We start from the raw sequence: 12,123 nt of genomic DNA on the forward strand, positions 1-12,123 counted from the left end.
TGCAACCCTAATTGGTATAGGTGATATGACACCTAATCAATATGAATGATGCAACTCTAATCAATCTGCAAGAGTATATATAACCCGTATTTGATTCTAAAAGGTACCAACTTGGAAGATGATAGGGCAAACCCAACAACCTTAAGCAGTACGCCTATTGAGGCCCCTAATTCATATGCTCACAATAACCCTAATCGTTATGGGTGTTGTGACCTCTAATGAATATGGATGCTGCAACCTTAACAACTATGCATGATCATACAGTATCCATGTTCGAGAATTCTATAAAGTAGCAACCTGAGCATGCGATAGAGATTGTCCTAGAACCCTCATCAGTGCCCCTGTTACAACCCTAATCAATATGCATGTTGTAACCCTAATTGGCATGATGAAAGGTCCTAATGGCTAGAGGGGGTGAATAACCTATTAAAAATTTCTACAACAACACCTTACAAACCGGTTAGACAATTATGAGGCGAAGCAAGTGTTGCGCTAGCCTACTAAAAAGCAAGCCACCTACCACAATTCTAGTTTATATAGTTTCTATCCACACAATAGCTATGACACTACACTAAGTTAGTATGCTCTCAAAGGCTAACTAAAGAGCCACACTAACCAAACTAACAAGCTCTCACAACTAGCTACACTAAAGAGCTTGACAACTAGTTTGCGGTAAAGTAATGAGAGTGAGCAATTTATTTATACCGCCGTGTCGAGGAAGAAGCCAATCAATCACAAGAATGAATACCAATGAAGACCAATCACCTCGAAATCAAATGATGAACACAATGATTTTTTACCGAGGTTCACTTGCTTGCCGGCAAGCTACTCCTTGTTGTGGCGATTCACTCACTTGGAGGTTCACGCGCTAATTGGCATCACACGCCAAACCCTCAATAGGGTGCCACACAACCAACACAAAATGAGAATCACACGAGCCACGAGCAATTCATAAGAGTACCTTTTGGCTCTCTGCCGGGGAAAGGTCAAGAACCCCTCACAATTACCACGATCGAAGCTGGAGACAATCACCACCCTCTGCTCGACAATCCTCTCTGCTCCAAGTCGTCTAGGTGGCGGCAACCACCAAGAGTAACAAGTGAATCCCGCAGCGAAACACGAACACCAAGTGCCTCTAGATGCAAACACTCAAGCAATATACTTGGATTCTCTTCCAATCTCACAAAGATGATGAATCAATAATAGAGATGAGTTGGAGGGCTTTGGCTAAGCTCACAAGGTTGCTATCTCAATGTAAATGGCCAAGAGGGTGAGCTTGAGCCAGCCATAGGGCTTAAATAGAAGCCCCCACGAAATAGAGCCGTTGTATCCCTTCACTGAGCACAACACGGGGTGACCGGACGCTCCGGTCATATTGACCGGACGCTGAACCTCAACGTCCGGTCACGCGATGCGTGCCACGTGTCCCCTCTGTTCAAATGTTGATCGCCCGATCTCAATGGTCAAGTGATGACCGAACGCTGCAGCTCAAAGTGACCGGACGCTGAACCCCAGCGTCCGATTGTTTCCAATAAGCATCCAGAGATGACTTTTCACGACCGGACATGTCCGATCATGCTTGATAGGACACACCCAGCATCCGGTTACTCGGTGACTCCTCTGTGCATGACCATGTCAGTGTGACCGGACACAGCCAGCCAGCGTCTGGTCGTTTCAGTGCCAGCGTCCGGTCGATGACCAACGCTATGCTTTTTCTACTGCTACTGACCAGACGCGTCGGTCCTTCAGAGACTAGTGTCTGGTCACTTACCGTGACCTCCATCTTTTCTGTCTAGGGCGCCGGTGGCACCATCAGACTGTCCACATACTACGGGCGGACACTTCGCTGGTGAAGTATCTTAACCCTTGCTCAAATGTGCCAACTACCAAGTGTATCACCTTGTGCACATGTGTTAACATATTTTCACAAACATTTTCAAGGGTGTTAGTACTCCACTAGATCCTAAATGCATATGCGATGAGTTAGAGCATCTAGTGGCACTTTGATAACCGCATTTCGATATGAGTTTCACCCCTCTTAATAGTACGGCTATCAAACCTAAATGTGATCACAATCTCTAAGTGTCTTGATCACCAAAATAAAATAGCTCCTACCATTTATACCTTTGCCTTGAGCCTTTTGTTTTTCTCTTTCTTCTTTTTAAGTCCAAGCACTTGATCATCATCATGGCATCACCATCATCATGTCGTGATCTTTATTTGCTTCACCACTTGGAATGTGCTACCTATGTCATGATCACTTTATAAACTAGGTTAGCACTTAGGGTTTTATCAATTCACTAAAACCAAACTAGAGCTTTCAATCTCCCCCTTTTTGGTAATTGATGACAACCCTTTCACAAAGATATGAATTAAAATTCAATTGAATCCATGTTGCTTGCCCAAGCATATTTACCATGTATAAAAGGATATGGATAGGTTTCATGAACCCCATATGGTAGCAATTGCTCCCCCTATATATGTGCTAAGAGTTTGGATTGTAGCTTGCACATATGCTTAGATAGGAAATATAAGAGACAATGTCTACCAAATGATGCTAAGGTGTAAAAGATGGACCTTTGAGTGTGATACCAATCGAAGTGCACCATTATACCATCTTTAGCACCATGGTTAGCTTGATACCACTTGGAAATACTTGGAAATGAAATCATTAGATATCCTATGCATGCTAGTTTTTCATTTTATCATTCAAACCTACAACTAGCATACACCACACAAGCATGGATATTAAAATTTAAAACTTGTGTCATGCAAGCAAACATATGAAATGCATATTCAAATGCACCATACAAGTTCATGAGCTTGCTCCCTCTACTTGTGTGCTCAAAATTTTAATTGATCTCTTTCCTTTGTCATATCTCTCCCCTTATGTCAAGTTCTCCCCCTATCACTTGTATCTTTATTTCTCTCCCCTTTGTGTTGTCTTTTCATTATCTTTGTGCACTATTTCTCCCCCTTTGTCATCAATGACCACAAAGGTTCAAAATATAGATAGGTAGAGATTATCAATGTCAATCAATGGTGTGAGGATCATATTTCCAAATTTTATTCAATCTAGATCATTTGCCAAAGATATTTAACTCGATTTGATCCAAGGACAAGCTTCTTCACACCTTCAAATAAGGGTTATCTTGTACCATGTTGAGCTCATTTTCTAGATCAAACACTAGGTTTACAAGCCCACAAACATATCATATGTTACCACTAGATCAAAATAAGTATAGAAGCAATAGTGGTACCATACAATCATCAAATTCATTTGATTTTCATGAATGAGCCTATTAAATGTGAAAGATGCCTAGATGCACTAAACATGTCCTTAGCAAGGATGTATGCCACGCCAATCAACTTTTACCTTAGATTGCTCAAAGGAGAGGCATGTCGTATGAGTGGGGGTGCATCAACACATATTTGAGAAATCCAATATGTTCAACTCATTCCTTAGCTTGCAAAATCTTTTCTCATCCAATGGCTTGGTGAATATATCGACAAGTTAATCTTCGGTGCCTACACTCTCAATGCAAATATTCTCTTTTTGTTGGTGATCTCTTATGAAATGGTGGCAGACATTAATGTGCTTTGTTCTTGCATGTTGAACTAGATTGTTGGTCAACTTGATTGCACTCTCATTATCACATAGCAATGGCACTTTCTTGAACTTGATTCCAAAATCACTCAAAGTGGCCTTCATCCAAAGTATTTGTGCACAACAACTATCGGCGGATATGTATTCGGCTTCGGCGGTTGATAATGCAATACTATTTTGCTTCTTTGATGACCATGAAACAAGTGATCTTCCCAATAATTGACATGTGTCTGAGGTGCTCTTCCTTTCAACATTGCATCCCGCATAATCCGAGTCAGAGTAACCAACTAGTTCAAACTTTGCTCCTTTAGGATACCACAAACCAACATTTGGTGTATGCTTCAAGTACCTCAATATTCTCTTTGTAGCCTTCAAATGACTTTCTCTTGGTGAGGCTTGAAATCTTGCACATATGCATACACTAAACATGACATCCGGCCTTGATGCGGTCACATAGAGTAGGCTTCCAATCATAGACCGATACAATTTTTGATCCACCATATTTCCACTTGTATCACTATCCAAGTTGTCATTTGTTCCCATTGGTGTGCTAATGGCTTTTCTATCACTCATGCCAAACTTCTTGATCATGTCCTTGATATATTTGCCTTGACTCACAAATATACCATTCTTTAATTGCTTGATTTGAAGACCAAGGAAGTAACTCAACTCTCCAATCATGGACATCTCAAACTCATTAGCCATTATATTTCCAAACTCATCATAAAAGTCTTGATTGGTTGATCCAAATATGATATCATCAACATAGATTTGCAATACAAACAAGTCTTTTCCAATCTTCTTGATGAAAATAGTGGTGTCAACCTTGCCCATTATGAACCCTTTAGAGAGTAGGAAGTCCCTCAATCTCTCATACCATGCTCTAGGTGCTTGCTTCAAGCCATACAATGCCTTCTTCAACTTGTACACATGGTCAGGCTTCTTGTCATCTTCAAAACCGGGAGGTTGCTCAACATATACTTCTTTATTGATGTAACCATTGAGAAATGCACTCTTAACATCTATTTGATAGAGCTTGATGTTGTGGGCACAAGCATAGGCTAGCAAGATTCTTATTGCTTCCAATCTAGCAACCGGGGCATATGTTTCTCCAAAGTCAAGACCTTCAACTTGTGTATAGCCTTGTGCTACCAATCTTGCTTTGTTCCTTACTACTATCCCATCTTGATCTTGCTTGTTTCTAAAGACCCATTTGGTTTCAATTACATTGTGTCCATTTGGTCTCTCTACTAATTCCCATACTTGATTTCTTATGAAGTTATTTAACTTTTTATGCATAGCATTCACCCAATCAACATCCTTCAATGCTTCATCTATTTTCTTTGGTTCAATGGATGACACAAATGAGAAATGCTCACAAAATGAAGCCAATCTTGATCTAGTTTGTACACCTCTTGAAATATCACCAATGATAGTGTCCAATGGATGATCCCTTGAAATATTTGTTGGTTGGAGTATTGGAACTTGATTGCTTGTACTTGCTTGATCATTGGGTTGAGATGATGTACTAGCCACTTGATCTTGTTTATTGTCATGAGAGCCACTTATACTAGCTTGATTTGTATCATCTTGCATATTTGAGTTAGAGAGCATTTGCACTTGATCATCTTCATCATCATTTACTTGCCTATGCCTCAATTTACCAACATCCATATTCTTCATGGCATTTGAAAGTTGAATGCCTCTAACATCTTTCAAGTTCTTATTCTCTACTTGTGAACCCTTGGTTTCATCAAATTCAACATCATGAACTTCCTCAAGAGTACCACTATCTAAATTCCAAACTCTATATGCTTTGCTTGTAGTGGAATAACTAAGTAGGAATCCTTTATCACATTTCTTGTCAAACTTGCCCAATCTAGTGCCTTTCTTCAAGATATAGCATTTGTAACCAAAGACCTGAAAATATGCAATGTTGGGCTTTCTACTATTCAAGAGCTCATATAGTGTCTTCTCTTTCAATGGGTGACAATAGAGACGGTTGCTACAATAGTAAGCCATGTTGATAGCTTCGGTACAAAAAGATTGACTCACATTATACTAACTAAGCATAGACCTTGCCATATCAATGAGTGTTCTATTTTTCCTCTCAACAAGGCCATTTAATTATGGAGTGTACTTAGCCAAGAATTTATGTCTAATTCCAAATTCATTACATAACTCATCAATTCTAGTGTTCTTGAACTCACTACCATTGTCACTTCTAACTCTCTTGATGGTTGTTTCAAACTCATTGTGAATGCCCTTGACAAATGATTTGAATATTGCAAACACATCACTCTTGTCCACTAGAAAGAATACCCATGTGTATCTAGTGTAATCATCTACTATCACAAAGCCATATTTGTTACCACCAATGCTAATATATTGTGTTGGCCCAAACAAATCCATGTGCAATAACTCAAATGCTTTACTAGTGCTCATCATGCTTTTCTTGGGATGGGTGTTTTCAACTTGTTTTCTGGCTTGACAAGAGCTACAAAGCTTATCCTTTTCAAACACATCTTTCAAGCCTCTAACCAAGTCATACTTAACCAATCTATTCAATTATTTCATTCCAACATAACCAAGCCTTCTATGCCATAACCAACCCATGCTAGACTTAGTGAACAAGCATGTAGATAATCTAGCTTTACTAGCATTGAAATCAACCAAGTATAGATTCTCATATCTAAAGCCTTTGAAGATCAAGTTAGAGCCATCTACACTTATGATCTCTACATTATCTACCCCAAATATGTATTTGAATCTAAGATCACACAATTGAGCCATGGATAGCGAATTGAAGTTCAAGCTCTCTACTAGCAACACATTGGATATGCTCATATCATTGGATATTGCAATCTTACCAAGCCCTTTGACCTTGCCTTTGTCATTATCACCAAATATGATACTATCATAACCATCATTGCTATTGGTGTTGATTGAGTTGAACATTCTTACATCATCGGTCATGTGTTGACTGTTGAGTACATCCACTATCAAGAACCTAATACCTTCCTCTGGCTTTGTAATTGACCTACAAAAGAAGATCAATTCTTTTTAGGTACTCAAACTTCCTTGGGTCCTTGAAGGTTAGTTACTAAGCTCTTTGGTACCCAAATGACTTTCTTCTTTAAGCCCATCCATAGTTTACCAATGAACTTAGCCTTCACACCATTTATACCCTTAGTAAGCACATAGAAAGAATTAATCTTAATTGAGGATACATTAGCATTTTTGCTCTTGTTCTTGCACTCATGCTTTTTATGACCAACTTGCTTGCAACTAGTACAAAACCGACTATTGTTCTTCACAAAACTAGTCTTGTGAGGAGCAAAGGCCGCCTTGCCTTTCTTGGAAGTATAGCCCAATTCCTCTCTGTAGAGAGAAGCTCTTTGGCTACCCAAGCACATAAGCAAGCGGTCCTCACCACCATAGGCTTTAGCTAAGGTGTGAGTGAGCTTATTGACCTCCTTCTTGAGGTTCTCATTCTCAACCATTAGTGAGGTATCACAAGTGAAACCATCACTACTAGATGAGGTGGAAGTAGAAGTACTACAAGAAGGGTTAGTGGGAGCAACAATAATAGGCATAGATAATGATTCATCAATTATATCGCAAGTTAAGCCTATATTACAAGTTTCAACATGCTTCTTTTTATTTTGCTCATCAAGCAAAGAGGAATGAGCTTTTTCAAGCTTCTTGTGAGCTTTGCCAAGCTTCTAATGGGCTTCCTCTAGCCTCTTATGAGTTGCTTTGAGCTCATCAAGGGCTTGCTTAAGGGCTTTTACCTCCTTATTCAAGCTCTTGCATTCCCTTCTCTTAATGTCAAAGTGTTCTTTGGCATCTTCTAGCATGTCAAATAAGTCATCTTTAGTAGGTTCATCATCATCACTGTCACTATCATTTTCATTATCATGTTCCTCATCACTTCCATCATCACAATTTTGTACCTTAGTAGCCTTAGCCATGAAGCATGATGGAGTGTCGAAGAGAGAAGGCTTCTCATTGATTGCAATGCTTGCAAGTGCCTTCTTCTTGGTGGTCTTGTCATCATCACTATCATCATCATCATCACTTGAGGAAGCATCACTATCCCAAGTGACCACATATAAACCACCCTTCTTCTTCTTGAAGGTCATCTTGTCCTTCTTCTCTTTCTTTTCCTTCTTGTCCTTCTTCTTATTCTTCTTGTTGTCATCATCATTGTCGCTATTATATGAACATTGAGCAACAAGATGATCTTTGCTTCCATATTTGAAGCACCTTCTTGACTCTTCCTTGTTCTTGGATGAAGATTTCTTTCTTCTAGCATGGTACCCTTTCTTTATCATGAACTTGCCAAATTTCTTGACAAAGAGAGCCATCTTCTCATCATCTTCATCCCATGAGCCATCATCTTCACTTGATGTATCTTGCTTGGCCTTACCCTTGGATGATGTGGCCTTGAATGCCACACTCTTCTTTTTCTCATCCTTCTTCTCATCTTTCTTTTCCTTCTTTTCTTTATTCTCATCATTATCTCTATATGTATCATCGGTCATTATATCTCCCAACACTTGGTTTGGTGTCATGGTGTCCAAACCACTCCTCACTAGAATAGTGACCAATGTGCCAAATCTTAAAGACAAACATCTCAAGAACTTGTGGGAGAAGTCCTTGTCCTTCACCTCTTCTCCAAGTGCTTTTGAGATCATTGACAAGCACTTGAAGCCTATGGAACATCTCCAGCACACTCTCATCCTCTTTCATCTTGAAGCTTGCAAACTTCTCTTTGAGAATATATGCCTTTGCACCCTTTATGACTTGAGTGCCTTCAAATGATTCTTCCAACTTCTTCCAAGCCTCATGAGCCATCTCAATATTCTTGATTTCCTCAAATGTTCTCTCATCAATTGCATCATGAATGGCACTTAGAGCAATGTCATTGTTTTGGAGAAGCACCTCTTCGGCCACGGTGGGATTCTCTGGATCACTAATCTCAATTTTGGTTTCTACCACCTTCCATACTTTTCTATTGATTAACTTGATATGTGTGGTCATCTTTGATTTCCAATACGGATAATTTGTGCCATCAAATTGGGGTGGATTCTTGGTGTTGTTGATTTGAGCTATTTTTACATTGAATGTTGTTAAGCCTTAAATCACGGTGACCTCGGCTCTGATATCACTTGAAAGGTCCTATTGGCGAGAGGGGGGGTGAATAGCCTATTAAAAATTTCTACAACAACCTCCGCTCGGCGATCCTCCCTGCTCTAAGCCGTTTAGGTGGCGGCAACCACCAAGAGTAACAAGTGAATCCCATAGCGAAACACGAACACCAAGTGCCTCTAGATGCAAACACTCAAGCAATGCACTTGGATTCTCTCCCAATCTCACAAAGATGATGAATCAATGATGGAGATGAGTGGGAGGGCTTTGGCTAAGCTCACAAGGTTGCTATCTCAATGTAAATGGCCAAGAGGGTGAGCTTGAGCCAGCCATGGGGCTTAAATAGAAGCCCCCATAAAATAGAGCCGTTGTACCCCTTCACTAGGCACAACATGGGGTGACCAGACGCTGGACCTCAACGTCCGGTCATGTGATGCATGCCACGTGTCCCCTCTCTTTAAATGTTGATCGCCCGATCTCAACGGTCAAGTGATGACCAGACGTTGCAGCTCAAAGTGACCGGACGCTGAACCCCAGCGTCCGGTCGTTTCCAGTAAGCATCTAGAGATGACTTTTCACGACTAGATGCGTTCGGTCATGCTCGACCGGACACACCCAGCATCCGGTCACTCAGCGACTCCTTTATGCACAACCATGTCAGTGTGACCGGACGCAGCCAGCCAGCGTTCGGTCATTTCAGCGCTAGTGTCCAGTCGATGACCGACACTGTGCCTTTTCTGCTGCTACTGACCAAACGCGCTGATCCTTCAGAGACCAGCGTCCGGTCACTTACCGTGACCTCCATATTTTCTGTCTAGGGCACCGGTGGCACCGTCGGATTATCCACACACTACGGGCGGACACTCCACTGGTGAAGTATCTTAACCCTTGCTCAAATGTGCCAACTACCAAGTGTATCACCTTGTGCACATGTGTTAGCATATTTTTATAAGCATTTTCAAGGGTGTTAGGACTCCACTAGATCCTAAATGCATATGCAATGAGTTAGAGCATCTAGTGGCAATTTGATAACCGTATTTCGATACGAGTTTTACCCCTCTTAATAGTATAGCTATCAAACCTAAATGTGATCACACTCTCTAAGTGTCTTGATAACCAAAATAAAATAGCTCCTACCATTTATACCTTTGCCTTGAGCCTTTTGTTTTTCTCTTTCTTCTTTTCAAGTCCAAGCACTTGATCATCATCATGGCATCACCATCATCATGTCGTGATCTTCATTTGCTTCACCACTTGGAATGTGCTACCTATGTCATGATCACTTGATAAACTAGGTTAACACTTAGGGTTTCATCAATTCACCAAAACCAAACTAGAGCTTTCACATGGATGCTGCGATCTCTAATTAGTATGTATGATACAACCATAATAAATATGCTCAAGTATATGTGATTCATATATGATAATTCTAAAATGTAGCATCCTAAATATATGGTAGGACAAACCTCGTAACCCTATTCAATATAATTTTATGCCTCTAATTAGTATGTATGCTAAAACTTTATTCGGTACATACTTTTAGCTAGGGGAGCAATCCATAGTTACAACCCTTTACCTAAACTTAGAACATTTCTATTAACATAAGATAAATTCTAGACCACACTAGAGTATGGGTTTACAAAGGATGTGCTAATGTATTGGATCTATGAGATCTATTCCATCTTCAACATGTCACCTCTATTCTTTTAATGAATGAACAAGCATGAGAATGTGTCAATTTGTATTGAAAAAGGTGGGGTGCTTTTTTTTAGTGTGGCGGAGTGTGCGAGCACAAGAAAAAAAGATAAACACTACTGTCCCAATTGAAGGTGCCAAGCTGTCAAGCGCCTCACTCTATGCATGTAGAATGTTAGATTCCTCTCATCCTAAAATCTTAGCACCTCGCTCTTGCTGATCATGATGAACCATGTTATGCTTTAACTTGTACATCGCCTGTATGTCCACATGGTCCTGCTTCTAGTGCTATGCCTCTTGTTGGTACTAACCTTTTGTAGGAGATGGAGGATGAATTCCTAGTAGGGAGGCCACCATGGCAGCTGCCTTTGCGAAGGATTGGGTGCCAAGATGAACGTCTTCTTCCGGAGCCATCGTTGTTGTCATCCAATGGAGGAGATGATCTACTTCAGTCGAGGACGACTTTAATTCAAGAAAGGGAGGATCATGAGGACATCACTACATTGTCACATACAAGCCAAGGAGAGGAGGAGGTCTAGCATGGGCATCCAATTCATCTTTGTCATGGTGGAGGCCCAGTCCAACTGAAGTTGGAGCCCATCTTAGGTTCCAGGACCAGTCTATCATAAAACTGGTCACACGGGCGTGTCTGGACTCCATTTTTGACGATCCACATATGGATGAAAAGCTAATTAGATAAAGAAGCCAATGCAACTAGTCTCACATCAAAAGCCCTTTGAATCAATGGGAATCATCGAAACAAGTCAGCGTCTAGAATCTGCCAGGGTGCTGCGACACCGTCTTTTGGTCCATTGGACCGTGTATCATGTTTGGGCCCATTAGGGGGCATGTCTAGGGGGTGATGCCCAAGACACTATAATTAGCAGCCATCGCTCTCCATAGGGTTTGGGGTTTTGTTTAGTTGTTGATTTTCTCATGAAACAGACATCGTTTTGCTGCATTTGTGCTGCCAAGGCTGCTTGCTGTGAACCAGGGCCCCTGTTCTTGATCTTGTTCGCTTGTGGCGATTAGTCCTTTCAAATAAAGACTTGAACTTCTCATTATCATAAGCCTTATATTTATTTGCAATTTTGGATTGTGTTCATCTCATTCTTGCTTGTGTTCTCGATTCGCTTGCAGGAAAGTCTTCTTAGCGAGGTCAATCATGTTCACGTGGTTGATAACCAATGAAACAGTGGTGTAATGGTTGCGGGGTCTGAATCAGTCTTAGTTCAAAGCCTAGATCTTAAACCTTGAGTCTCCACCAATTGACGCTATCGTACCTATCGGAAGATTGTGCCTTGTCAACATCAACGTGCGGCCGAGCTGTGCGGTGGTGCACTATGACGGCATGGTCATGTCAGCGATGATGGGGAGGCTATATCGGTTTGGCTAAGGCATGTAGGGTGAAGAGGGAGTCGAGGCTATGCTAGTGGTGCAGGTGAATTTGTTCAGGATGGGTGGTAGGAGGGCTACCCTTGACCATGGCCGAGCGCAGCCTTAATGGCATGGCGGTGGGAAAAACTCCAAATTGGAGCTTGGCCTTGCATGGTTCAAGGCTGGGTGGGGTTGGGTAGCGAGAGGACGTGATGTTGAAACCATGGATGGACTGAATTGAATGGAGGTGGTCATTCACTGGGTAATTTGATGACGTGGCTCGACAGCGG

The sequence above is a fragment of the Miscanthus floridulus genome, chromosome 3, assembly GCF_019320115.1.
Source record: "Miscanthus floridulus cultivar M001 chromosome 3, ASM1932011v1, whole genome shotgun sequence".
NCBI classification, from domain to species: Eukaryota; Viridiplantae; Streptophyta; class Magnoliopsida; order Poales; family Poaceae; genus Miscanthus; species Miscanthus floridulus.